Source organism: Pongo pygmaeus, chromosome 4 (assembly GCF_028885625.2).
Source record: "Pongo pygmaeus isolate AG05252 chromosome 4, NHGRI_mPonPyg2-v2.0_pri, whole genome shotgun sequence".
Taxonomy (NCBI): domain Eukaryota; kingdom Metazoa; phylum Chordata; class Mammalia; order Primates; family Hominidae; genus Pongo; species Pongo pygmaeus.
In genome coordinates, this window is record NC_072377.2 from 141,187,258 (window position 1) to 141,214,645 (window position 27,388).

Here is a 27,388-nt window from a genome sequence, read left to right on the forward strand (position 1 = left end):
AGGCTGGTCTAGAACTCCTGACCTCAAGTGATCTGCCCCCTTGGCCTCCCAAAGTGCTGAGATTACAGGTGTGAGCCACTGCGCCTGGTCCCTTTGCTCAGTTTTTATGCACCCATCCAGACAAATGAGCTATAAATAATAATAAATTGCATAGTTTTATCACCATTATTTCTCAGTTCACTTTTTTCCCCTACATCAACAGAACATAATACTTGTAAACAACTTCCAGATGTTAAAGTTCGAAAACAGTTGGGAAAAGATTGGGAAACAGTGGGGAAAAGTTGGGAAAAATCAACATAGTAAGGCCTTGCATTCTTGCTAGTGTTTAATTGGAAATGCAGAATTTCTTCCACTGAATTCTCTTGGGGTCTAGAGACAGAACAGTGGTCAAAACCACGGACTCTCAGGTGAGAAAAATCCAGACTCTACTGCAAACTACATAATTTTGGGAATGCCTCATTCTCCTCATTTGTATAGTGAGGATAATAATGACATCCATTTTTTTGGATTGTTGGAAGTGGGTATTGACGAGAAAACTTCTGGCCTACTGTCAGCACATAATGAGCATTCACCAAATTTTATTTCCCTTTCTGCTTTCCTTCTGGTCTTGTTTGCAACTACTTCTTACCTCATGCTTGATAAACATGGCAGGAGATATACTCTGCTTATTACGGCAACACACATAGATTGGACCTATGGGCCAGCATCAACCTTCAGGAACAGTATGTGGGTTCATCATCATTATTATTATAAGAGTAATTATTTCATTCACCTTTCAATAATTACTTCAGTTAAAAATGGGTCATCTAAATCCTTTCTGCCATTTTTTGAGTAGAGAATATTTTTCCAAATATTTCCTGTTCTAAAATTTTAGTCATTGAGGCAAATAGACTAAAGAGACCACAGCGAAAAACAACTACAACACCAGGAAGATAGTGTCCATCACTCAAAAACAGAAGGAAACTTCCCTGTCTTAGAGACCTTAAAATTGTCCTTGAAGATTCTTTCAAAGAGAAAAAGAAAGCACCTTCTTCATTCGGAGAGCAGGGTCAGCTCCCTTGCCCCTGTCAGCCAGACACAGAACCAGTGTGTGCTCCAGGGGAATCATGAGGATGGCGAGGTGAGCCAGATTGGAAGGTTTCCACGTCCTGGGAAGCTGTTCGCCCACTTTCTGGCTCCTCTGCCCACCTGCAACAGGCAAAGTTCAGCTCCCTTAGGAGCAGCTTGGAGATTCAGCTCATGATCAGGGTTTCGCAAATGGTCTTTTCACCGCCAACAAAGTGATTTCATTCTTCTCCATGGAGCATTTTTCCAGAAAAGTCTTTCTTCCTTTCTCTGTAAGAAGCCAAAAGGAGATTTGGGGCTTGCAGTGATGTCTTCCTTTGAAGAGTTGGGGAGAAGTGACAGCAATGAACAGCCCTCTCTGACAGTCAGTAATCTTGGTATGCCCATGTATAACAGCTACCACCTATTGGACACCAGAAGGGGCTACCAGTACCATATACAAGACCACACTGGACCTTGGTAACAACCTTACAGAACAGTTACTATTACCATCTCCAGTCTACAGATGAAAAAGCAGAGGCTTAGAAAGCCCAGGTTACCTTCCTAGGGACATACAGCCGATACTGAGCCAGGGTTTAACCACCAGTGTGTGCCTCTTTTCTGTCTTTAAACAAACACTAAAGCTTAAAAAGGGTATGCAGAGACATGAACACATAGTAATTCTACCTGCAAGTGGCTCTCAGTTTCTCCATCAGGTCCTTCCTGGCCTGGCATTTCAGAAAAAGGTTTTGATGCAGGGTATTGACTTGGTGACCTGAACAATGGGCAAGACCCTGCTGTGCCACCCTCATTCTGGAGGATAACGTATACTGTGTGGAATAATGTGAAACATTTTATAACTTCTTGCTTGGGTGATGTGTTGGGAGGACATTGGAAGAAAGGGAAATACTGACATGTTTAGACTCTTTTAGTCATTAAAATTTGAACATTTGGATTAAGGTGAAAACAGAGTGGTGGGATGTCTTTCCTGACACTAAGAAGGGGAATGAAATCAAATACAAATGGAGGAGGGGCCCCCACCAGTCAGGGATTTACTTTTGAGGAAGTAGCTTCATACTAATAAATTACTAACATCAAGAGTCCTCTTCAATATGCCTGGTGTGTCCATAATTGTTTTATCAGAAGGTTTTTATGGGGGAAATCCTACACTGTACACACTGTACCCTCCCTGCACAGCCTTGGCCTCCAGTGGGTGACAGATGCTTCTGACCATTCCCCACCTTTTCTAAAGACCCTTTGACAAGGTCCCTGTACTTGGATTCCACCATCCGTTAGGTGTCTGCAATGCTCTGCCAATGTCTCATCACAGGGCAGGCGGCTAGGTGAGAAGTGGGTATTTCTGGTTAACATTAGGCAAACAGATGTGATTCTACACTAGGTGCCATTACTTGGCTCCTTAGTGCCCTCATGGCAGCTCTGAAGCCACATGATATTTCTCAGTAACAATTGTCCAGATGAGCAAATGTCCCTAGATCTCTCTTGGGGACAGAGCTAATGTAGCAGCGGACTTCATGCTCCTTCATTCAGGCCTTCATGGGCCTCTCCTCGTCTCTGCCTCCGTGTGGCTTATTTGGAAGAGGATGAAAGGACTTACCAGTAAAGAGGGAATAAGAAGGACATATTTATTAGCTATGGCCGGCTAAAGCCTTTCTAAGGACCCTTGTGGTGGGTTTAAGAACCTGGAATGGAGAATCTCAGTTGACACTGCTTTGTTGTTCTGCTTCTGCTAATGGCATTTGCTACCCCGGTTTTGTAGAAGCACCCTGGACCTCAATTGCCTCAAAGGTAGTAGAAAAGGGCATGGAAGATGGTAAAAAACTACAAAAATAAACAGTTTACAGCATCGTGCAATATGCTTATGTAACAAACCTGCACATGTACCCCCTGAATCTAAATCTTTTTAATGTAAGAAAATAAAAGAAACTGAGTTTGGAAATAATGCATTAAAATTGGTTTGAAATCATAATGGTAACATGTATGTTACCACCCCACGTATGCGCTGGGGACCTGTAGGAGCACACTGCATGAACATATATGAAATATATGAAATATGCATGTGAAGTCATCATCCTATGGCTCACTATGCACCTGTCACATCCAAGACTAGAAGCTTAAAGTCAAGTGGCAATCAAAGTTATCCAAAATGTGTGTCAAATAAGTGCAAAGAGCAGAGACAGGCCCAAGTGTCTCTGAAGTGGTCAGAGGAAGTGAAACTTGATTTGGGGCTTGAAGGAAGGGGGCTCACAGAATGTAGAGAAAGAACAGGGTAAGGCAAGCAGAGACCAAGAGGTAGCAAAAGCTCAGGGCCTGAGAATCAATAGGATAGAGTGATACATGGGATGGCCCTGGAGTGACTGAACCGTCCTGTGGACCTGAGTCTCCGCCACCTTGGCATTGTCTTAGAACCTTCTTAGAATCCCAAAAATTGATCTAGAAGGTGCCTCAGAGATTATAGTGCAACCCTCTCCTCCTCGGGGGACAGAAGGCTGGATATGCAGTGCTTAGGATCCCACTCCATGCTGGATCCTGGCCTAGCCACTCATTGGCTGTGAAACTGACCAATCACTTCCTCACTGTGGACTTCCTTCTCTTTCTGAGAAACAAGAGAAATTATCGACTGCCTCAAAGCATGAGTGTGAAGACTCAGTAGGATGCCACAGGTGATTCCATAGTATACCCAGTAATGACACAATAAATGATGATTATTGTTCTCATCATTATTACTTTCTTGACAGTGAAACCCAGGCTGAAGGAAATTAAATAGCTTGCTGGGGTTACCCAAATTAGAGGCTGTGTCAGGCCTACAACCTGGGTCTCCTAAGAGCCAGCCAGATATTTCACCTCTAGGGAGAAATAGAATTTGTGGTGGGAAGTAGAGGTGCATATTGATAAGAGACAAAATTTGTTGCCAAAAGGGCTCCACCCCTTAGGAATAATACAACTGCACAAATTACCTAATCTCTCTTGGCTTCATCTTCCTCGCCTGAAAGTTGGAGATGCTGTCATCTGCCTCACAGAAAGGGTGAGGATTCACTGAGGTGAGACGTGGGAGGGGCTAGCAGGCAGCCAGGCACACAGAAAGAGCTGGATCCATGGACCACTTACTAATCCATCTCAGGACAAGCAGACAAGATCCCTCTGGCCCCAGGTGCGGCATTTGCATGAAAAAATTGGATCTTGAATTTATTATCTGGCAGAAGGTTGCTTCATAGCATAATTGGAGACAGCCCACAAAGGTGGTAAAACTAATGCTGACCCGCTGCCTGAGAAGCCTTCAACCTGGGCATCCCCTTGAAACAGCCAGGTAAACATGCATGTCCTGGAGACAAAGAAGCTTTCCTGAGAAAGGCTCTGAAATCTGCCCTGCAGGCCCACCATATCCCTTGAGATGTACCCAGAGAGGGAGGGAGAGATGGCCATCCCATTGTGCCGCTGCCCCCAGCTGCTCTGGGCATGCCACAGCACATTCACCTCTTCCTAGCTTTCTGTTTTTGCTGATTCTGGAGAAGAAGCCAAGTAAACTCAATATTTATGGAGCACCTTCTATATGCTGAGTGCTGTGCTTATCCATATATCCTTGTGCCCCACCGAGGATAAGAACTAGAAAGCATCCACAGTCCCCTCAGCACCACCAGCCTGGGTCATGAGGGATGATTCATTACTTCATGAATGACAGCTACTTCATAGATATCTGAAATGTGCCAAGCCATGAGCTAAAGTACTTCTTAGGCATCATTTTGATGAATCCTTACAGCGTCCTAGTGAAGTTGGCCCTATTATTATATGTGAGGCTCAAAGGGGTGAAATAGCTTATGGCCATAGAGTTAGTAGGTGGTGAAAATGCGTATGCACTCAGGCCCCAGAGTCCACTTAATTAACCAGATCAGAAGGCTAGGTGAGCCAGGTAACAAAGTGAGGGCAAGGAGTGGGGCTTCTCTGTCTCTTGATCAGCTCCTGGGTAGCATTAGGGCTGAAGGGTTGATGCCACATAGCTTTTGGGAACAGGAGCCTGGCAACAGAAGAAGAAGGAATCTAGAGTGACAGCCCTTGCTCCAAGAACTCCCTCTGGGCCTCTGCTCTTCCACACCCCAGTCCAGCCATCTGCTTGAGTGGTTCCACCCAGGCCAGGCGCTCTAGAATCAGACAATCTCTGTTTGGGTGCTTCCTGGCCCAGTGACCCTGGACAGGTCCCTTAGCTTCTCTGAGCTTCAGTTTGGTTCACTACAGGAGGAAATGGGATTACCCAATTCCTGAAGAGCCTAAGGATTAAATGGTTTGACACGTGTATAAGAGTGTCTGCCACACAGTAAGGTCTCAATGAACATGAACTTTCTCAGCTCTCTGAGAATGCACTAAACCATCCATCTTAATCCAAAAGATGCTGGCTGCCCTCTGAGCCAGGACTTACTGTAATTATTCACTTCTGCCTCCCTCTTGGGATTGAGCAGAGACCTGATACATTTATTTAATTCAATAGTGTGGGCTCTAGGACCAGAATGTCTGTATTCAAATCCAGTCATCATCACTTACTGCCTGTGTGATCTTGAGCAAGTTACTTGAATTCTCCGAGCCTTGGTCTCCTTATCTGTAGAAAGGGATAGTAATGGTGCATATGTTTAACATTTATTGAGCACTTATTTTGTGCCAGACACTTTGCCAATTGCTTTACAAAAAAGAAAAAGAAAAAGAAAAAAAAACCCACAGCGATAAAACAGATGTTTCTGCAGTAGCCTCTGTGTGTTAGACTCAGCACTAGATGCTGGGGACACTCTAGTGAGTAAGACTGACCTAGACCCAGCCTCCTGGAGGTCACAGTATCCACTGGAGAAGATCTACACAACAGTACACCAATAAATAAATCTAACATTCCACATTGCAGTACATTGTAGTACAGTCCAAGGAGAAAATGAACATGGTTTGGTGATAGAGAACGGGTAGGACCTACTTTGTGAAGGTCAGGAAGTTTGTGAAGTCTGGAAAATCCTGCATACTACAGTTGCCTGTTAGAAATTCATAATGTTCATTAACATATTAAAGACATGAGAAATCTTCAGCAAAGAAATGACGAAGCAAGTTAATTTTGTGTAACCTAGATATTTTTCAATTGTTTTGACTATAGACTATATTTCCCAGCAGATCTTTTAATCATCTTTTAAAAATTAGCGTTCTACCAAACACATTTCAGGGACTTGAAATCAGCTAATATTTCTCTGTAATTAGGTGTTTTTGGCAGCCTCAGGTAGGAATCTTTCATTTGGTTATTCTTTAGACTAGAATGACAATACTGCTGGTGAAAAATGTGTTTCCAGGTGTCGCATTCATCCTATTTTTCTTCAGTGTTATTGATTCCTTCTCTCTCTTTGAAATTTTCTTAGTACATTTCTTCATATCTCTCTGTTAACAAAGTGGTTTTCACCCTGACTTTTTGCAGAGGAATGAAAAAACATTCTCTTCAAGGAGCAATGAATTCAGGTGAGTTATGCAGCGGGCAGCACAGCATGGAGGCTTGGCAGCATTTTCCTGGGGCCAGCTCAAGGCATCCGTACCTGTGTGGTGAGAGCAAATGTCCTCTTTAGAATTCAGGAGTGACAACGAGGCTGCCATGCCAGCTGGCAGAGATGTCCTGGGCATCCCCGGCCAACATCAGCAAGTAAAAAGGGCTGTAAAGCTCAGTATGACTCTCCCAAATAAAGGAGGCTAATCTACTGCCACTAAATATCAGGACAGAGCACAGAGAAGGCAAAAGGTGACATTGGAGCACAAAGAGATGGCCTTGTGCACAAAATAATTCATATTTCAACCTTGAGAGAGAGTTAGAAAGTCTACCATTGCGCCTACCATTGAGAAGGCTCAAAATGCAGGCATTTCCTGAAATTAAATTGCAAATATTTTATAAACTTGGGAGCCATATGGGCTTACCTTTGAGTCCTGACTGGCACCATGCTAGCTGTATAACCTTACTTACCTGCTCTATGCCTCAGTTTCCTCATCCATCAAGTGGGGATATTGCCACAAATCTCATTATGAGGATGACATGGGAAGGTGGCAACAGTACAACAGCAGGCACTTAGAAGGGAGTTTTCAAACGCCATTTTTGGGCCAGGCGTGGTGGCTCACGCTTGTAATCCCAGCACTTTGGGAGGCCGAGGCAGGTGGATCACGAGGTCAGGAGTTCAAGACCATCCTGGACAACATGGTGAAACTCTGTCTCTACTAAAATACAAAAAATTAGCTGGGCATGGTGGCACGTGCCTGTAATCCCAGCTACTCGGGAGGCTGAGGCAGGAGAATCGCTTGAACCCGGGAGGCAGAGGTTGCAGTGAGCTGAGATCACGCCACGGCACTCCAGCCTGGCAACAAAGCAAGACTCCATGTCAAAACAAAACAAAACAAAAAAGCATGTCACTTTGCCTCCGCTGCTCCTTGTGAGTCGCACTCAGCCATTAACACCATAGGATGAGTTGTTCATGAGATCAATCCTATCAGAAAGCTGGGTGTTGGGGGGCATGCAGTTGTGAGGAATAGAAAAAAGAATTGAAAAAGTGTGGGAGTGCTCAGAAATGTCAGTAGCTTGGGCACTCCAAGGCCTGCAAACCATTGGCTGCAAACTCTAAAGTGTGGGAGGCTTGTTGGCACACAGAGAAGGAAATTAGTGCAGAAGGGCTCCCTGGCATCATGGCTCAGAGCAAGATGTAGGCCTGCAACATACAGTAACAGCCAAGAGCCAGCTGTGTGATTTTGGCAGTGATGTTCCTCTCTGTATGCCAAGTGGGCACCTGATCAACGGAACACTCCTTTCTGAGGATGCCATGATCATTTGTCATAAAGAAATGCACAGCACAGAATTTTAAATAATCCACCTTACTCAACTTCCTCAATTGACAGGCAGGGAAACTGAGTTATGGGAGAAAGGCTGTCTTATTCAGTGGGTGATATAGTTTGGAAGTTGTTCCCACCCAAATCTCATGTTGAAATGTAATCCCCGATGTTGGAGGTGGAGTCTGGTGACAGGTAATGGGAACACGGGGGTAGATTTCTCATGAATGGTTTAGTACCATACTCTTGGTACTATCCTCGTGATAGTGAGTGAGCTCTTGCGAGATCTGTTCTTTTAAAAGTGTGTGGCACCTCCCCCTTCTCTCCCTTACTGCTGCTCCCACTGTGCGTGATGCCTGATCCCCTTCATCTTCCACCATCAGCGGAAGCTTCCTGAGGCCTCCCCAGAAGCATATGCCACTGTTATGCTTCCTGTACAACCTGCAGAACCGCAAGTCAATTAATCCTTTTTTCTTTATAAGTTACCCAGTCTCAGGTATTTCTTTATAGCAATGCAACAATTGCCTAACACAGTGGGACAGTATGATCTAAGAAACCTGTTTGCTTAACTCCCAGTTTCCTCTTTCCACTTGATCTAATACTACACACCAGGAAAAATAGTCCTGAATGTCTTAGTACCTGGCACAATGCACAGGGACAGCCTGTATATTTGAACAGAAGCATTAAGAAGCCATTTTGGAGACATCTTTTATTCTTCCTCATTACTCCTCCTTCCTTTTGCCTTTTTTGGAACATGGTGATGGTACAGCCACCATCTTGCGACCATGAGGATACCCTGAAGATGCAGCCTAGCACCAAGAAGGCAGAGCAGAAAAGAGGAGGAGGCTGGGCCGTAGAAGGCATCACAGAGCCATCATAATAGTCTGGACTGTCAACTCTAGGCTTATTTTACATGAGAAAAAAGTCTCTAGTTTACTCTGAATGTGTGTGTGTGTTTATGTGTGTGCAATGTAGACTGATGTGAGACATGTATTGCATATACTGATGTCACCTTCAAATCCTAGCTCTGCAAGACTTTAAACAACTAGTTAATTTTTTCTCTGGAGCTTCCATTTCTTGATAACCATATAAATAATAATTGCCATAAATTAGACACTCTGTGCCAGGAGCTGTGCTACCTACTTTCCATGCATCACAGAGTAGGTGCCACCTCCATTGTACACATGAGGAAACTGAGGCAGATATTGGCAAGTAACTTGGGTGAGCAGGAATTCAGACCCAGGATTGTCTGATTCTGGATGCCCTACACCTGCCTAAGGAAAATGGATAGACAGTATCTACCTCATAGATTTGTTGGGAGGGCTGTGTACCAAAAGGCATGTAGAAAGCACTCATTAAATGGTGGATAGTATAATAATTCTTAGATAAATAATGAGAAATAAGAATTATACAATTTATATAATTATAGAATTATAAATAATTATGCAATTCTATTAAATAACAATTATAAATAAATTATTAGATAAAGTTATATTTCTTAGTTTTCATTTTATTTGTTGGTTTTGTTTGTTTGATTTGTCAGACATTGCAAAAATTTATGGAAGAAAAGGAGCAATCCCAAGAGGTCAAGAAAAAAACTAGGGTGAGAGGGAATGTTTTCCTTTGCCATCCCTGGCAGTAGCCAATTATCTATAGAAAATAATTAGAAACCCATATTTTCTATTGTATCTAGAGGCCACCTAAAATGGGCCCTAGACTTGGAATAGCAGGAAATGAGCTCTAGTAACTGTATGTATTAGTAGCTCACTATGTGACCCTAGGCAAACTCCATTCATTTTCTGAATCCCAGTTCTCCCCTCCATTAAAGGAGGTGGCTTCATTAAACATTGTACACATGTAGAAAAAAATATTACACTGTACTCTGTAACTATGTGCAATTATTATGTGTCAATTAAAAATAATAATAAAAAGAGAGATAGAATACATTTAATATTAAAGCTGAGAGGAGAAAAAGGGAGGGGAGGGAATAGAAGCGTGGAGGTTGATAGAATACATTTTGCATGAAAGTATTTTCCAAGTACTTGAAGTTGATAGTTACCGTTCGAATTCACTTATAGTATGGAAAGGCAAAACCATGTGAATGAACACAAATACTAACAATAACACAACTAATAATGATTTTCTAAAAAGTAGATGTTTGGATTGGGTTGGCTTTAAGGGTCATTTCCAGTTGCTTTTCTGAGAATTTCAAGTTCATACAGAATGGGCATACCCCCTACAGAGTATTTATTAATGAAGTTTTCATATTTAGTCATTTTAAGACACTACATATTCATTTTCAAAGCATCTGTTAATTTCAAGACCACTACTGATGACATATGTTAATTTTAGCATCTTATCATCAAATCATTTTCTCTTAAGATATACACTACAGCTACTTCTTTAAAAGTTCTTTTTAAGACATTGGAATTAAGAAGGAAAATATACAAATAAAATTAAATATCAATAATCCTCAAATCTGACTTTCTTTCCACATTATGTTTTGTTCAGTTTGCTGTTAAAAATGAGTTGGTATTTCCTGTCTGACAGCAACAGGAGGTGTTACAAGCTTCCAGGATAAAAAGAAAGCAGCCCAAATTACTTATGTGTTCTTAGACATGCCATGAAGTCCCTTGAGTGACTCTGGCTGTACTAATAAAGGCTGCATCCTGTATTCCTCTGGCCCATTATGCATTCCAAGATCCCAAAGCTTCCAAGCTGTCAGCAATGAAAATACTTATGACAGCGATTCAACGACAGTCTTGGGGAAGATTCCTATCTAGAAGATTGCAGGGAATTGGTGTTATCTTCTAAGCACCTAGCCCTACATGCCCATCAGCACCCAGAGGGTAGAACAAGAACCCATGATCAAAGATAGGAAAACTTAAGGAAGAAATTCCTAATGACCAGGCGCTTACAGGCGGTGACCTCCTTGTCACTGTAAGAAGGCAAGTTAATGTTAGGTAACCTCTTAATGGTAAGGCCAGGAGATAAAACTTTAGATGGAGGGTTTGGCCTTAATGAATGTCACCTTCCCTTCCACCAATGCTCTTGACTAGAAATGCTAGCTTTTTTTTTTTTTTTTTCATTGTTATTAACTAAACACCCTAAACATCAGGCTTTACTTGGATTTCATTACTTTTTTCAGTAGATGACCTCTTTCTGTTACAGGAGCAAATTCAAGAAACCACATTGCACTTAGTTGTGTCTCCTTTGTCTGGAATCTGTGTCTTCTTTACTCTTTCTTTGTTTTTGTGATGTTGACAGTCTTGAAGGTCTTGAGGATAACTGGCCAGGTATCCTGTAGAAATCTTCCGATCTGGATTTGTCTGATGTTTTCCTCATTATTGGACTGGTGATATGGGTTTATTTAAAAGATTATATAGAGGTAAAGTTACATTATATTAGAGGGTACAATGTAACCACATGATATCAGTGATGATTTTAACCTTTATCACTTGGTTAAGGTGGTGCTTGTCAGATTTCTTCACTGTGAATTTACTATTTTTACCTTTCTCTCTACTCTTTAAATATGTCATTAAGTTTGGCCTACCCTTAGGAGGCAGGGCATAAACTAAGCTTTGAGCTTAATGGTATTGTTCTAAATTGTATTTTGGAATTTTTTTTCTTGATATTTAAAACTACAATTGATTTTTGCATATTGACCTTGTACATGACAATCTTGCTAATTTACTTATTAATTATTTTTGTGGATTCTTCTGAGATTTCTATGTACAAAATCATATCTACTGTGAAAAATGATAATTTTACCTCTTCGTTTCCAATCCTCATACATTTATATTTCTTCCTGCCCTATTACATAGACTATGCCTTTTAGTATAATATGAAATTGATGTATGTATAGAAAGCACCATTGTCTCATTCTCAATCTTGGAGGAAAAGTTTTCAACATTTTACCAGTAAGTATATAAATAAAACTTGTATTACTTAGAAAGTGCCTGTATTAGTCTGTTCTCACTCTGCTAATAAAGACATACCCAAGACTGGGCAATTTACAAAGGAAAGAGGTTTAATGGAGATCTCACAGTTCCATGTGGCTGGGGAAGCCTCACAATCATGGTGGAAGGCAAGGAGTACCAAGTCACATCTTACGTGGATAGCAGCAGGCAAGAAAAGGGCTTGTGCAGAGAAACTCCCATTTTTAAAACCACCAGATCTTGTGAGATTCATTCACTATCACAGGAACAGCACAGGAAAGACTCGCCCCCATAATTTAATCACCTCCCACCAGGTTCCTCTCATGACATGTCGGAATTGTGGGAGTTACAATTCAAGATGAGATTTGGTTGGGGACACAGCCAAACCACATCAGCTCCTTTCTATTTCTATTTTGCTAAGACTTTTTATTATGTGTAGATGTTGGATTTTAACAAGTCTTTTTACTATATCCATAAATCTGGTCATATTATTTTATTCTTTTATTTTGTGAATGTTGTAAAATATACTGATCAGTTCCAAGGTTAAATCAACCTTGGATTCCTGGAATAAGTGTGATTAGGATGTATTGTCCTTCTTGCATATTGCTGTATTTGATTGACCAATATTTTGTTTAAAAATTTTACAGCTATGTTACGAGTTATTTTAGCATCATTAAATGAGGTAGAAAGTATTTCTGTTTTTTTTTTCAGTAATCTGGAAGAGTTTTTCTAAAATCATGTTATTTGTCCCTTAAATGTTTGGTAAAATTCACCTAATGAGCCACCTGAGTCTAGATTTTGGTGATGAAGTGTTGGGGTGCAGGGGTGCAAATTTTTAATTATGGATTAAATTTTATTAATAGTCATAGAAGCACTCAGATTTCTATTTCTTCTTCTGCCAGTTTTGAAATGTGTGTTTTTCTAAGAATTTGACTAGTTCATCTAAACTTTTAAATTTATTTGCACACATTTGTTTATAATATCCTTACTTTGGGGTGTTGTTTTTCTTTGCTGATGTTGGTTACTTATGCCTGCTTTCCATTTTTAAAACTTAATCGGTCATGTCATTTTAATCTAATTTATTAGCCTTTTTTAAGACCAATTTTGACTTCGTTACTAGGAGTGTTTTCTTTCTATTTCATGGATTCCTGCTCATATCTTTGTTGTTTTCTTCCTTTTACTTTGTATTTGGCTTACTTTTCTTTTCCTAATTTTTATTTTTTTAAATGTTTTATTTTTTTAGTTTCAATACGTTTTTGGAGGAACAGGTGGTGTTTAGTTACATGAATAAGTTCTTTAGTGGTGATTTCTGAGATTTTGGTGCACCTGTCACTTGAGCAGTGTACACTGTACCGAATGTGTAGTCTTTTATCCCTTACCACCCTCCCACCCTTTCTCCCATGTCCCTAAAGTCCAATATATCATTATTATGCCTTTGCATCCTCATAACTTAGCTTTCACTTAAGAATGGGAACATATATAAGAGGTTTGATTTTCCATTCCCTGAGTTACTTCACTTAGAATAATAGTCTCCAATTCCATCCAGGTTGCTGTGAATGCCATTATTTCATTCCTTTTTATGGCTGAGTAATATTCTATGGGGTGTGTGTGTGTGTGTGTGTGTGTGTGTGTGTGTATATATATAAAATATTTCTATCTGTATATATATTCTATCTGTATATATATTCTATCTGTATATATATTCTATCTGTATATATATTTTATTCTGTATATATATATATCACATTTTCTCTAACCACTTGATTGATGGGCATTTGGTTTCATATTTTGCAAATTGCAAATTATGCTGCTATAAACATGCATGTGTATGTGTTATTTTCATATAATGATTTCTTTTCCTTTGTGTGGATACCTATTATAATAGTGGGATTGCTGGATCAAACAGTAGATCTCCTTTTAGTTCTTTAAGGAATCTCCTCATTGTTTTCCATAGTGGTTGTAATAGTTTACATTCCCACCAACAGTATAAAAGTGCTCGCTTTTCATCACATCCCCACCAACATCTATTTTTTTTTTTTATTATGGCCCTCCTTGCAGGAGTGAGGTGGTATCACATTGTGGTTTTGATTTGCATTTCCCTGGTCATTAGTGAAGTTGAACATTATTTCATATATTTGTTGGCTATTTGTATATCTTCTTTTGAGAATTGTCTATTCATGTCCTTAGCCCACTTTTTGATGGTACTGGTTTTTTTTTTTCTTGCTAATTTTTTTGAGTTATTTGTAGGTTCTGGATAGTAGTTCTTTGTCAGATGTATAGATTGTGAAGATTTTCTCCCACTCTGTGGGTTGTCTGTTTACTCTGATGACTGTTCCTTTGGCCATGCAAAAGCTCTTTAGGTTAATTAAGTCCCACCTATTTATCTTTGTTTTTATTGCATTCATTTTTGGGTTCTTGGTCATGAAGTCTTTGCCTAAGACAATACTAGAAGGGTTTTTCTGATGTTATCTTCTAGAATCTTTATGATTTCAGGTCTTAGATTTAAGTCTTTGATCCATGTTGAGTTGATTTTTGTATAAGGTGAGAGTTGAGGATCCAGTTTCGTTCTTCTACATGTGTGTTGCCAATTATCCCAGCATCACTTGTTGAATAGGGTGCCCTTTCCCCACTTTATGTTTTTGTTTGCTTTGTCAAAGATCAGTTGGCTATAAGTATTTGGGTTTATTTATGGGTTCTCCATTCTGTTCCATTGATCTATGTGCCTATTTTTATACCCGTACCATGCTGTTTTGGTGACTATGGCCTTATAGTATAGTTTGAAGTCAGGTAATGTGATGCCTCCAGATTTGTTATTTTTGCTTAGTCTTGCTTTGGTTATGTGGGCTCTTTTTTGGTTCCATATGAATTTTAGAATTTTTTTTTCTAGTTCTGTGAAGAATGATGGTGGTATTTTGATGGGAATTGCATTGAATTTTTAGATTGCTTTTGGCAGTATGGTCATTTTCACAATATTGATTCTACCCATTCGTGAGCATGGGATGTGTTTCCATTTGTTTGTGTCATCTAGCTCATTGATGTTATGCTTTTCTGTTTTTTAAACTTACATGTGTTTCAGGCCATAAATATCTCTTTAAGCACACCTTTAGCTTCATCTTAAAATTTCAGTGTTTATCTTCCTTAATATTTGGCTCAAATATTTTCAAGTTTCCATTATAATTTCTTTATTGATCCATGGTTTATATAGAATTGTGTGTCTTAATTTTGAAACATATGGGGATTGTCTAGGACAAACACACTCGTATGTGCACACACACCATCTTATATACTTTGTCTCTATTTTCTGATTGTTCTCAGTGGGAAGATTGGTCTGCAATAATTAGTAACTGATTATCAGAAGCAGAAATCCCACTCCACTTTATTTCTCAACATTTTATAAAGGTTTACTTCTTCATAAAGATTTCCCTAGTTATCCCAACTTCAGTCTCTTTCCTTGGTATATTCTATCCAGTTCCATACAGTGTAATCAGCTCCTGTGTTTCTGTCAATGAGGGTTGTGCTGTTCCTTCTTTCCTGATTATATTTGGACTCCTTCTCACCACTCCTTACACCAAGGGCATCATATTTAAGTTCATCCAAGTCTCACCTCACATATAGGATGACTCTTCAAGGGTGTATTCTAACACCTGGCTGCCTGGTGAGTCTGCTGCCAGCCACACCCCTTAAGTGTGCAGCAACTATTGTCTGGCTAGTGACAGAATTTTTTTCTCAGTCCCTTTCAAGCTGAGACCTCTGGCTGGTGATGCTCCACCCAGGCCTCCCTCAGCCATGCTACCTGCTGCAGGAGATGGCCCACTCACTCAGCCTGCCTCAGCCAAGTTTGGCTTGTGTACCAGTTCCTGAATTCTTGTCCCACATCCAAAAAGAATGAGGATATACTGACAATCAAAGAGTGAGCAAGGTGAGGAGTGTTACTGAGTGATGAAAATGGCTTTCAGTGGAGAGGGGATGTGAGGGTGGTCCCCCTACATGAAGGCAGTAAAGTCCCCCCAGTGTGGCTGAGTCTGGGGCTTTTATGGGCTCAGAATGGAGGAGGGGCAGGCTCTAGGTAGTATTAGAAAAGGTAACGTATGATTGGTTAAAAGGCACTATTCAGAAAGAATCCACTGGGAAAGGGTGGGCAAACAGAAACAGAAGTTCTCAATCTGTGTCATGGGTTTCATCCAGGACCAGCAGTCTGGTCTTTCAGCCTTTAGGCTGTTTTTGGGCTTGAAGGTGGGGTTTCACTGGGGACCCACCCCTGACTGCCTAGGCATTTGTCTGTCTCCCGTCATCTTTACTGGCAGAGGTGCTGCATGTCTTGCCCCATAGGTCAGTGACTGACTTTGATGCAAATAGTTGCCCCACCAGACACATGGCTGGACACTCTCACAGAGAAGCAGTGCGTGTGTTCCCACCCAGCCTCTCTCCTCATATATCTGGCACTATGGCTTTGTTTTCTGAGGTCAGAAGCCTTGACAACCACAGGAGCAAGTTGAGTGCATCAAGCCCTGGCCTTTCTGGAGCTCAGATGAGGTACCCTGAGGAGATTCTGTCAGCTCAGGCTCTTATCACAATTGCTTAGAGAAAAAAAAAATGAGGGTACTTGGGAGTGATTTTAATTATATGGACTGCAATGACTTGCTCTGCTACTGATTTTATGTATTCAAGGAGTCTTTAAAGTGATTATTCTTGGAATGGGCAACCACCACCATATTGATTTCTATGAAGTCAACAGTATCTGGAGAGGAGCCAGTCCTGCTGGGCAGAATACATTTGGAAGCAAAGTCACAGACCCTTTTGAATGAGGCTCTGGGGGGGAAGATGTTGAATATGGAGGAATGAGCAAGGGGGATGGCTTGAGGCAGATTGCTTTAAACACAGCCAGCATGGTCCATTTGTACTCCTTTTTTCTTCATGTGCAAATTTAGTTTTATCCTTAGGACCGGACAGTCAGTTTTCTCCCTACCTGCCTCAACCCTGGAGATTCTGCAGGCTAGTACAAAAGAGGCACCAGAACATTTTAAATAAATGGCAATTGCTTAGTCTTAATACCATTTATACTTGAGTTTATATTTGCACATGAAAAGAAACATATGTCTCAATAAAAAGGGCTAACATATTAGCAGCAACCATCTTTTGGTAGATAAAGCATGGTTTATTATAGTTTTCCACAATAATTTTTATATTCAGAAATACCTTGGTATAGCTGAAAATATATTTCAAGAAAGGACTATATGCTCTGACCCAATATTCTTACTTCTAGGGATATGACCTAGGAAAGTAATTTGAAATACAGAAAATATATTTATATATAAAAGGATGATATATAAAGAACTATTTAGAACAGTGAATGAGCTATACTTTACTCTTGATCTTAGCCAAAAGGCCGAGAAGTGATGAATGAGCTATACTTTAAAAAATAATTTAAATATTCAATAATAAGGATAGGTAGAAGGAAATGGAGGTTTATGAATTTATAGTGTGGAATATTATGCAGGCTTTAAAAATGTTTACAAACAGCTTTTAATGATTTGGGGGAAGCATAGTAAATTTTGTGAAAAGAAAAATGCCAACTTACAAATTTTATTAATAATACAATAACTTTGTACTCCAATTTAACCCTATAAAATATACATAAAAATATTCTCAGCCAGGTGCGGTGGCTCATGCCTGTAATCCCAGCACTTTGGGAGGCTGAGGTGGGTGGATCATGAGGTCAGGAGATTGAGACCATCCTGGCTAACATGGTGAAACCCCATCTCTACTAAAAACACAAAAAATTAGCCAGGCGTGGTGGTGGGTTCCTGTAGTCCCAGCTACATGGGAGGCTGACGCGGGAGAATGGCGTGAACCCGGGAGGGGGAGCTTACAGTGAGCCAAGATGGCGCCACTGCACTCCAGCCTGGGCGACGAGCGAGACTCCATCTCAAAAATAAAAAATAAAAAATAAAATAAAATAAAATATATATATATGTATATATATTCTCAATAGTTAGCCCTGGATGGCAGGATCCCAGGTGACTTTTCTTTATTTTTACTTTTCTATATTTTCTAGGCTTTCCTTAGTGAGCAAAAATATTACTATACACATATACACGCATGCACTGAAAAACTCATATTAGAAGGAATTTTGGACCCTGAGAGTTAGAATTTTGCTTACTTAAACTCTTCAGAGATTAAATGAGGCCTAAGTGAATATAAATTTTTATATCCATTTAATTTTCCACCTAAATTCCAGCTTAAATTCTTATGCAATTATTGAACCAATACCAAGAGCAATTTTACCAATTATTTGGAAGTCATGTTAAATGTGAATGCAGAGGCACACAACAGAAATGAGCCAAAGCGTCTGAGGCCAGATGTCATTCCATTTTCAGAAGATGATACTCCACTATGAGCATTAATCAGACTCTGTCTTTCTCTAAATCCCATTCCCCTGGATTGATGTAGGAGAAAGATTTCACATTTGCTTATTCTACTTAGAGACTGTGGTCTAATTTGATTCACTTATATTTGAGAGGGTTGGCACTTATAATTCACTATGGGTTTGGATTATTGCTACATTTTTTTCACAGAGCCACCAAACTGCACATCTCTGAGAGGCGCCATTTTGTGCATACAGCATGCCCTGGAGCACTGTGTGCAGGGCATCGCAGGGAATTTTCTTCCAGAGAGCAATCTTCATACAGCATTCTTGTGGGCACTACGCCCTGGAGTAGCAAGGGTCCTAAATTTTACACAAATTCCTGCTTTACTCTAACTGATTCCTTACCTGTCTCCTTCCCTCAAACTTTATAATTTTGTTGGGTTGAATTATTTATGCTAGCCATGAATTGGAATAAGGATCAATGTAGAAGGAAGATGAGGTGGTAAAAATTGTAGGGATATTTGACAGACCTTACCCAAATCAGATTCTATAATCCTTAAAATAGTAAGTGTTTTACAACTTACTTCCTTAATAGCAGTCTACTGACTGTGCCATTATGGAAAACGGTGATCAAATCAATACTACATATCATTAATATTATATTGTGACGTGCCCAGTTTGAATGGGAGCAATAGGTTTCAAGCAGGGCCATTAGTCTGATTGGTTAAATTAAGTGGTTGATCATCATGATTATGGTATATGCAAAGATTTAATCAAAGCCAACTGCCCTTCCAAAAAACAAAGAATAAATGTATTTTTTAAAAAAATAAAATGGAGTACATTAGTCAGAATGGCTAGTCTAGTCTATGCTTCAGTAAAATAAACACTCCCTAGTCTCAGACTTACAATAACAAAGATTTATCTTTTATTTACATCAGTCTGATGTGGACTTTACTGATCTACTGATTTACTCTCTTCCAGGCGGTGAGTCAAGAGCTCAGGCCACCTTTATCCTGCTTTTTCATCACCTTGGAATCCCTTGCTTCTGATAGTGTAGATTACACAGAAAAGGAGCAAACAGAACGTGTTTTCATTCTTAATTGTCTAGGACCAGAATCAACAGATCCATTAGACTCAATAATTAGTCACATGACTCCCCAAAAGATGCATAGGTACTGGATATTAGGTGGGGATTAACAGCCTCTGCCACAGGCAGTAAGTGAAGTATTGTATTCTAGCTGGGAGAGTTTGTTTCCATCAGAAAGCTCATGCAGGCTTGCATGGCAGCCTAGTGCCTGGTGGGCTCATGTGTGAGTCCCCCAAGGAGAAACAATCTGTCTAGAGGGCCAGAGAGTCCCCGACATCAAACTCAGTCATCCCTTCAACCATAGCCCACTTTGGTCATATTTTCTTTAAACTAACATGTGCATTCACACATTACTCCAAGAAATGTGTGTATCCTGTCACTCCAGTTTCCTTGGGAATTGAGACATCCCTATCTGGGCTTTTGTTTGCCCTATTACTTTTGCCTATAATGACCCTCCTATTCTAACTGCAACCAATACTTGTTGAAAGGCTTACTTTCTTAAGATACATTTAGAATGGGTACACTTATGAAGCCTTCTCTGATCCTATCGATCAAATGTTCATTCACTTAACAGACATTTACAGCAGCAAATAACATAACAAATTTTCTGACCTTGCAGAGTATACCTTCTAGTTGAAGGAGAGAGTAGTAAAGAACAAGTTTTTTTAAAATGCCAATTATGGCAACAGCTATTGAGGAAAATAAAATGGTTTTGTAATGAAGAGAGGTGGGATACTTTAGTTTGGGCAAAGACCTTTTTGAGAAGGTGGCATGTGGGCTCACACCTGAACACTTGAATGTGTGTTCTGTCTTCCTTCTGGGACCCCCAGCAATGTGTTTGTACTACTTAAAAGATACTTCTCATAATCTATATGGTATTTATTTTGTCTTCACCTCCTGGCCCATTCTTTTAGAGTATGAGCTCTTTAAGGGCAAAAACTGTTTTATTTATCTCTTCATTGAAACTTAAAGTTTCCATTTTAATTATGACGTTCCATTAAATGGTTAACGCCTAACATGATGTCTGACCCTTCATAGTTGCCAAACAAATAGAAACTCTTAGCTTACTGAAGACACATATACCTTAAGTGTTCAAATCTGACTGTTGGATAGAAGAGAATTGGATTGACTAAATATATCATCAGGAGTAACTCACAATGTTAAAAAAAACAGTTTCCTCGTGTCCATCCAGCTTGACAATGAATCAAACTTTCTGTGGCATCTTTTAAGTCAAACGACATAACGAGTCATCACCACTTCTTCCATACATCACTCTAAGTGCACAGCTAACCCAAAGGGTTTTCTTGGCATCCAAGCACATTCCTCATGTAATGTGCTGGCTAGCCCTCATGCTTAGAAGAATAGGATAACATACGTTTTCCTGCAGACTATGGCATCCTGTCAAAGACTACATGGAACAAGCTGAACTGCTGTAGCTATCAATCAGTGAAGTCTTGACCAATTTCTGGGGTAGTGGGTGTAGAAGACTGTAACAGACTTAACACCCTTGTCAGTATAAGGTGAGTGATATCATTCTATTATTATTATTATCATTATCATTACTATTATTATGTGCCTGAAAAAAGTCCTTAGCATGTTTTATTTCATTTAATCCTACCAACAGCTTTATGAGATCGATTTGACTATTTTCTCCATTTCACACAGGAAAAATGGAGGCTTCATGAAGTTGAGAAACTTGTCAGGGTTGCAGAGCTAGTAAGTGGTACAGCCACATTTGGAATGCGCAGTCTGATTTCAGAGCCCATGTATGACATCATTATTCTAAGACAGACAACCTTTCCTCAAATTTATACACAATTCAGGGCAGCTCTTTTCTAGGCCAGGAGCCCACATAACTGTCTGTCTGCCCAATGCTTTAGGACTTACCAAGTGTTTTCACATCTATGATTGCACTTGAAACTCCTAACTACCCCACAAAACATCTAGGGCAGGGTGAAGTAGAAAAATACCTAACACATGTGGGGCTTAAAACCTAGATGACAGGTTGATGGGTACAGCAAATCACCATGGCACATATATAACAAATCTGCATGTTCTGCACATGTATCCCAGAACTTAAAGTAGATTTTTTTTAAAAAAGCAAAAAAAAAAAAAAAAAGCAACACATAAAGAAATGGAGACAAAAATCCAAGGCTTAGGGTGATTGAGAGAGTTGCTGCTTTTCATAGATGCTGGTGAATTGGAACTGGTCCTTGTGAAACTACTTTGCCTTTTCTTTCCTTAAATTTCATAGATACCACCATATTTTCCAATAAATACCCTTGCTCCAGTCTTTGCTTGAGGGAAGTATAAATTAAGAGTGTTATTCATAACTGAATGAATCTTGACCATGGTGTAGGATCATTTCCCCATGTGAAAGACCAAGGAAGTGAGTGACATTTCCTATTCTCACAGGTATAAATGCTAGAATGAAGGTTATCTACCCCAGTACAGTGCACTTTCTACTCTAGTAAGCTACCTCTTTAGACTTTGCAATTCAAGCACTATTTTATATGTTGCTTACTTGGATCTCAAACTACCAAATTATGAAAAACTCATAAGATATTCTGACACATAGCCACACATTGCAGTCTCTTAACTGGGCACTGCCTGTCCTGTCTAAGGCAGGAAATTACATTTACCAGGATTCCCTTCCCCACATGAGAGGACTTCTCTGAGATTTTGGAAGCAGAATTGAAGCAGGACCATACTCCCATTGGTTGAAGCAGTCAGGCACAAGGATGAGCCAGTACAGAAGTGCCTGGCGAGCCTCAACCAGTCCTTGCTATCTTCCTGTTGTTCATGAAGTTCATCTGGCTCTGCTGGCCCCACAGCAGCTTGAGGCCCACTCCCAGATCTATGGCCACAGGCTGCACAGTAGCAAGGTTCAAAGAGGCATCTGATTCCACAACGGCAGGAGTTTGCCAGACCACTCCAACAACTCGCCCTTTGTGGTCCCGTGATGCAGTCAGTTGCACAATACTCATATTTTCCTGAGAGTTCTGACTTGCACCCTCACCGATGCAGCAGTCAGATGGGCTAGTGACTCTCTGATTCTCCGACACCCATGTCAAGATGTTCACTTTCCCACATCCATCATTTGCATAAATAGCAATTTACCAATTAAATCCTTTATTCTCATAAAGGATTCTCATAGAGCTCTGTTTTCATCAATGACACACATGTGAAATGGAAATGATAATAAAAAATAAATGACAATAATAAGACCATCACTCACTTCAATGTATTGAATGCTTATTACATTCCAGGCTCATGCTAAGGGCTCTATGGGCATTACCTGGTGGTCATCCAGATTCACTCTTACGTGGGGGCATTTCTGAGTTATGGTGGCCATTCTTTTAGCAAAGAAAAGGCTTAGTTTTGTAAAAAAGTAATTTATGACCAAAAATACCAGCAAGATGGCTTTATCAAATACAGATAACTTTAGTGCTGAAGGACCTGCCTGTTTAATTGCACTCTTTAGTGCTCTAGTCTCTGTCAAGGATTATTTTCATGAGCCAATAGAGCCTCAACTCACATAGTGATGTATATTCTTATTTGCCACAATTGAAAGGCATTAATCAACACTCTTACAAGATAAGTCACCAGGAATATTCTTGCCAAACAAGGATTTGGTGTTTCACACAGCCCCCATGTTAAAATGAATGTAAGCTTCCAGTCTCACTTCACATCTTTAAAAATCTCTTTTCCCCTTTAACAATCACTCTCCAGTTCCATGAGCTGTGTGATAAATATTTTTATGCAAAATATTAGGCCTGCAAGGGGCAAGCATTGTCATTATTTCATGAGAACATCCGTAAATGTTTCATTCAAGGATAATGAAGTTATTGATGTCATCATTATCAATTATTTGTGATCAACTTAATGGCCATACCAGGCTGTGTCCTTGACATACCACACCCTGCTCCCATGCCTTAAGAAGCTGGCAGTCTCCACGTGTGGGGTCATGAATCCCCACATTGCCAGAATCCAGGAACCTATATGCAACTTTTTTTGTTCAGCCGCTAAAAGTTGTTACACTGTGTGAGCCAACAGGCCTTCAAAGACTTGCATGGAAAAAATATCCTGCCATTTCCCAATTGCTGTATGTATCTACACATTCCACTTGAGAACCTAAAGAGCCTACTGGTAAGAACACCTAACCCTCATCTCTCCTCATAGAACAGAGGGCTGTGGGGTCTAGGCCTGGGACATCCATAAGAGGCGACCTGTGGCAGGCATACAAGAGACCAATGATTCTGAAAGTGGGAACCCTGTAACCGGAACCCTTCTTGGGAACAGTGTAATGAAGTGTCCCCTTCTCCCTCAAATGAATCTTTGACCCAATTCACCATAAGCCCATAGGCTTACCAACTAGTCTTCTACCTCCCACAAAGAAAATAATAAATAGTAGATGAAGAATGGCAAATGAAAATATTTATAAGAATCCACATGCAAGAGGATCAAGTGGGGTCTTGAAGTGCCAATAGCGGTTACTGTGCCGCCTGAGAGACTGGCATGTTTTCAGGTAGAGAGATGTGGGTCTGATAGGAAGCACCATGACTTTACCGAAACCCTTGTATTGCCAGAGGTGCATATTTACAAAATACCTCCCTGAGATTTTATGTGAAACGTATGGTCACGAGATCCACCAATCCACCTGCATAATATGGGTTTTGCTTCATCGTCCCAACCTTCTAACAGAGCAAGTTCCCGTAACACCCCATTTCCATCTTCATTGACTTTAGCGTTTTCTACAAGTAACATATGGCGAAGAGGAAAACTGGCAATAATAGCAGTGGTGATAGTGAGCTTTAAGAAGGGCTTACTACATGCCAGGACTCCCTTTAAAATCTAATTTCCATGTAGTAATAGCTGTTATTCTTATTTTACAGATGAAAAGGGGAGATCTTAGAGAGATTAAATACCTTGCTAAGGTTAATTAGGGCTTAATCTACTAACTTGGTTGATCCTTTGAATTCTGAAGAACCTTTACTTTCTCCTGTTGTTCTAATAATCGAATATCAATTCTTTCTACCAAAGTCATACAAAATGCCTATTTTATATTTCCCTCACTATTCATAAGAAAAATGAATTGCAGTTTGTTAAATTCCATTTTGATTTTCCTCAGGAAAATTCAAATTACTTCCTTGGGCATGCTGACCAATAGAAGAGTGGAGTAAAAATGTTTTTAAAACCGCAAAGATTAGCACAGCATCATTTATGACAGCAGCCACAGCAGCATACATATAAAGCTATCTTAGAATGTTTTAAGCACACATCATATTTCTGGAATCTAAATGATCTAAACAGCATCAAGAAGGAAAACAAAACATACAATTACAGTGCTTTTTGGAATGACACATGGATTTTGTGACAAGCTGTAGGCTATGTCAGGAAAGAGTTATTTTCTGGTTCCTTTCTAAACGATGCTGTTTGGGAATTCTTCCCAGCGTTGTTAGAGATGGATGCAGACCATCTAGTCTGCATCTCTTTGCCAACTCTGTGATCGTTCAGTAGACAACAGATTTGAGCAGGAACTGGAAAATTCTGTCAGCCCATCTTACATGGCCTTTCTGCCTTGGCTGATAATAGGATGGGGACAATGATGCCAGCCCTGAGTGGTAGGATGTGCTGTTAAAAGGCAAAGCACAGAAAAGGGGTGCATGGTGTGGTGATGCAATGTTAATATGGAATTTTCCCGGGAGGGTCCCCACAGAATTTGACTAACATCTGACCCCCAATATAACTCCCACCTCCACCCCCTTATCTTCACTTTTCTGAATACCTAGACCTCTGAGCTATTCAGAAAAGTAAAAGGACTCTGGCCTTTTCAGCTTTGGACTGGTTGTTTTAGTACAAACACAACAAAACTAAACTTCCGGAAACTGAGCAATTGTAGATATGCTGGAGGCACGTGCTGAGAAACAGGAAGGCTGCTCTTCTTGTATCATTTCAAACCAGGTTCTGGGGGCAGGATTGGATTTTATGAATGCCAAAGGGCCCAATCCTAAGAATGATTGCCATTTAAGTCTCTCCTCCTGGGTTTGCCAAGACATGTTAGGTCTGATGCACTTCCCTTCCTCCTCTGGCGACATGCACTGGCATTTTGGGAAGCCCACCAGATCACTGCTTGCCTCTGCCTGGATTTACAACATCTCACTGCAGGGTGAACCAGCAGGGTGAAGAGCACGGTGTCGGGCTTCAAAAACTACCTGTCAGATTACTGAATAATTCATCCAAATCTGCAAGGTTTCCTCTATTTCACCAAGTCATCTCTGAGACATTTGCTCTCAGATTTATTTCACTGTGCCACCTGTAGCTTAGGCAGATTTTGTGACTTTAAGTTTTGTATTTAGGAAGCAAATGGTTTTCATGCAATTTTTTTCCCCAAGGCTCCTTAGACAATATATAAGCCAATATTTTATTAACTCCAAGGCACAGGAATAATGGTATTTATGCAATGTATTAACTTCATTGAGCCTCATTCCTATTTCCAAGATGCATGTTCCTATGAACACATACCTAAATAATAATAATTATTATTATTTTACTTTAAGTTTTGGGATACATGTTCAGAACGTACAGGTTTGTTACATAGGTATACATGTGCCATGGTGGTTTGCTGCACCTATCAACCCATCAACTAGATTTTTTAACCCTACATGCATTAGGTATTTGGCAAACATATGGCTTTTCTTCTTTGCTTACCAGATATTTATCAGATTATATAATAATAAAGTATTCAACTGGCTTTCAGTTGCACAGAAACAGGCATGCTTTGGAAGACTAATGGAGTTGAAAGACCAATAAGAAGATTTCCTTAAAGATTTCTTGTGCTCTGACCGCAGAATTGTGAGTGGGAGGCCATGTTAATGGAAGTTATACCCAAAGGTGTAGAGCTGCACTGAGCTGTATCTCAACCCTGCTTGGGCACCGACTGACTCTGTGACCTAGGCAGGCCTCCTGACTGCTCTCAAGCTTGGAGTTTTTAACAATAAGAGGATTGATTGTGCCTAGGTCATAGAATTAGTGAAAGGATTATATGAATTTATACCAAAAAGTGCTTAGCACTGGGCTGAAGACATATTAAGTAACTGTTTACAAGGTAGCTTTTATAAATACAAAGGACTTCAGAGAGGGGGCTGGACAGGCTCATAGACTATTATTGACTGGGACCCTGACATCAGGACTTGTGTGAATCTGTATGTGGATTTACAATGCAGGAAATTAAATATCAGCTTTCCACAAGGCATTGACTGGCTCACGGAAGTCACAGCACAATTGGTTATTTTCACACAGAAAAATAATGTCACAAAATAACATTTTTGGCTTTATATCTTTCATCAGCCAATTCTTAAATCGCTTCTAATACCAGTACATGGAGCATGCCGTACGTAATATTCTGATATCTGTTCCAGTGTGTTTCTCCCCCACCTCACCCTCTATTCACACACACACACATACACGCACACACACACACACATGCACACACAGTATTATATAAAATCAAATGAGATAATAACGTCCATAATATTTTTTGGCTCAATTTTTAGCACTGAGTGAAATATTGTGAACATTTTTCATGTCATTAAAAATTATTCCACCTAATCAAATTTGACCTCATAAATTGTTTGAAATTTATTTCCACTTTTAAAATGTTCTAAATGACATTTTGGTAAAGATCTTGAAACATACATCTGTGTATATACTACTATTACAATCTTATAAAAAACTTCTAGATAAAGAAGTTTTGGGTCAAAGGATGTGCACAGTTTTAGGACTTCTGTTACATCTTGTCAGATTTTTCCATGGGAAATGCTAGACCAATTTTCACTTCTGCCAGAAGGGTGCTAGTTTCCCCTCACTATTGCCAACTGGGTATTTTAATTTAAAAACACTTGCCAATTTAAAAAATGAAGGTGGTTTATCAGGCTTCCCAGTCTGATTTACACATCTTTGAACATTTTCACACATTAATTATTTTTTTTCTCATTAGTAAATTGCCTTTCCTAAACTTTTTCTTTGTTAAAACACTGATGAGCCGTGGAAAGAAGATGGGAATAAAATTTCTTTTAAAATATTTTGTTGGCTTTTGAGACTGAAGGTAAATTA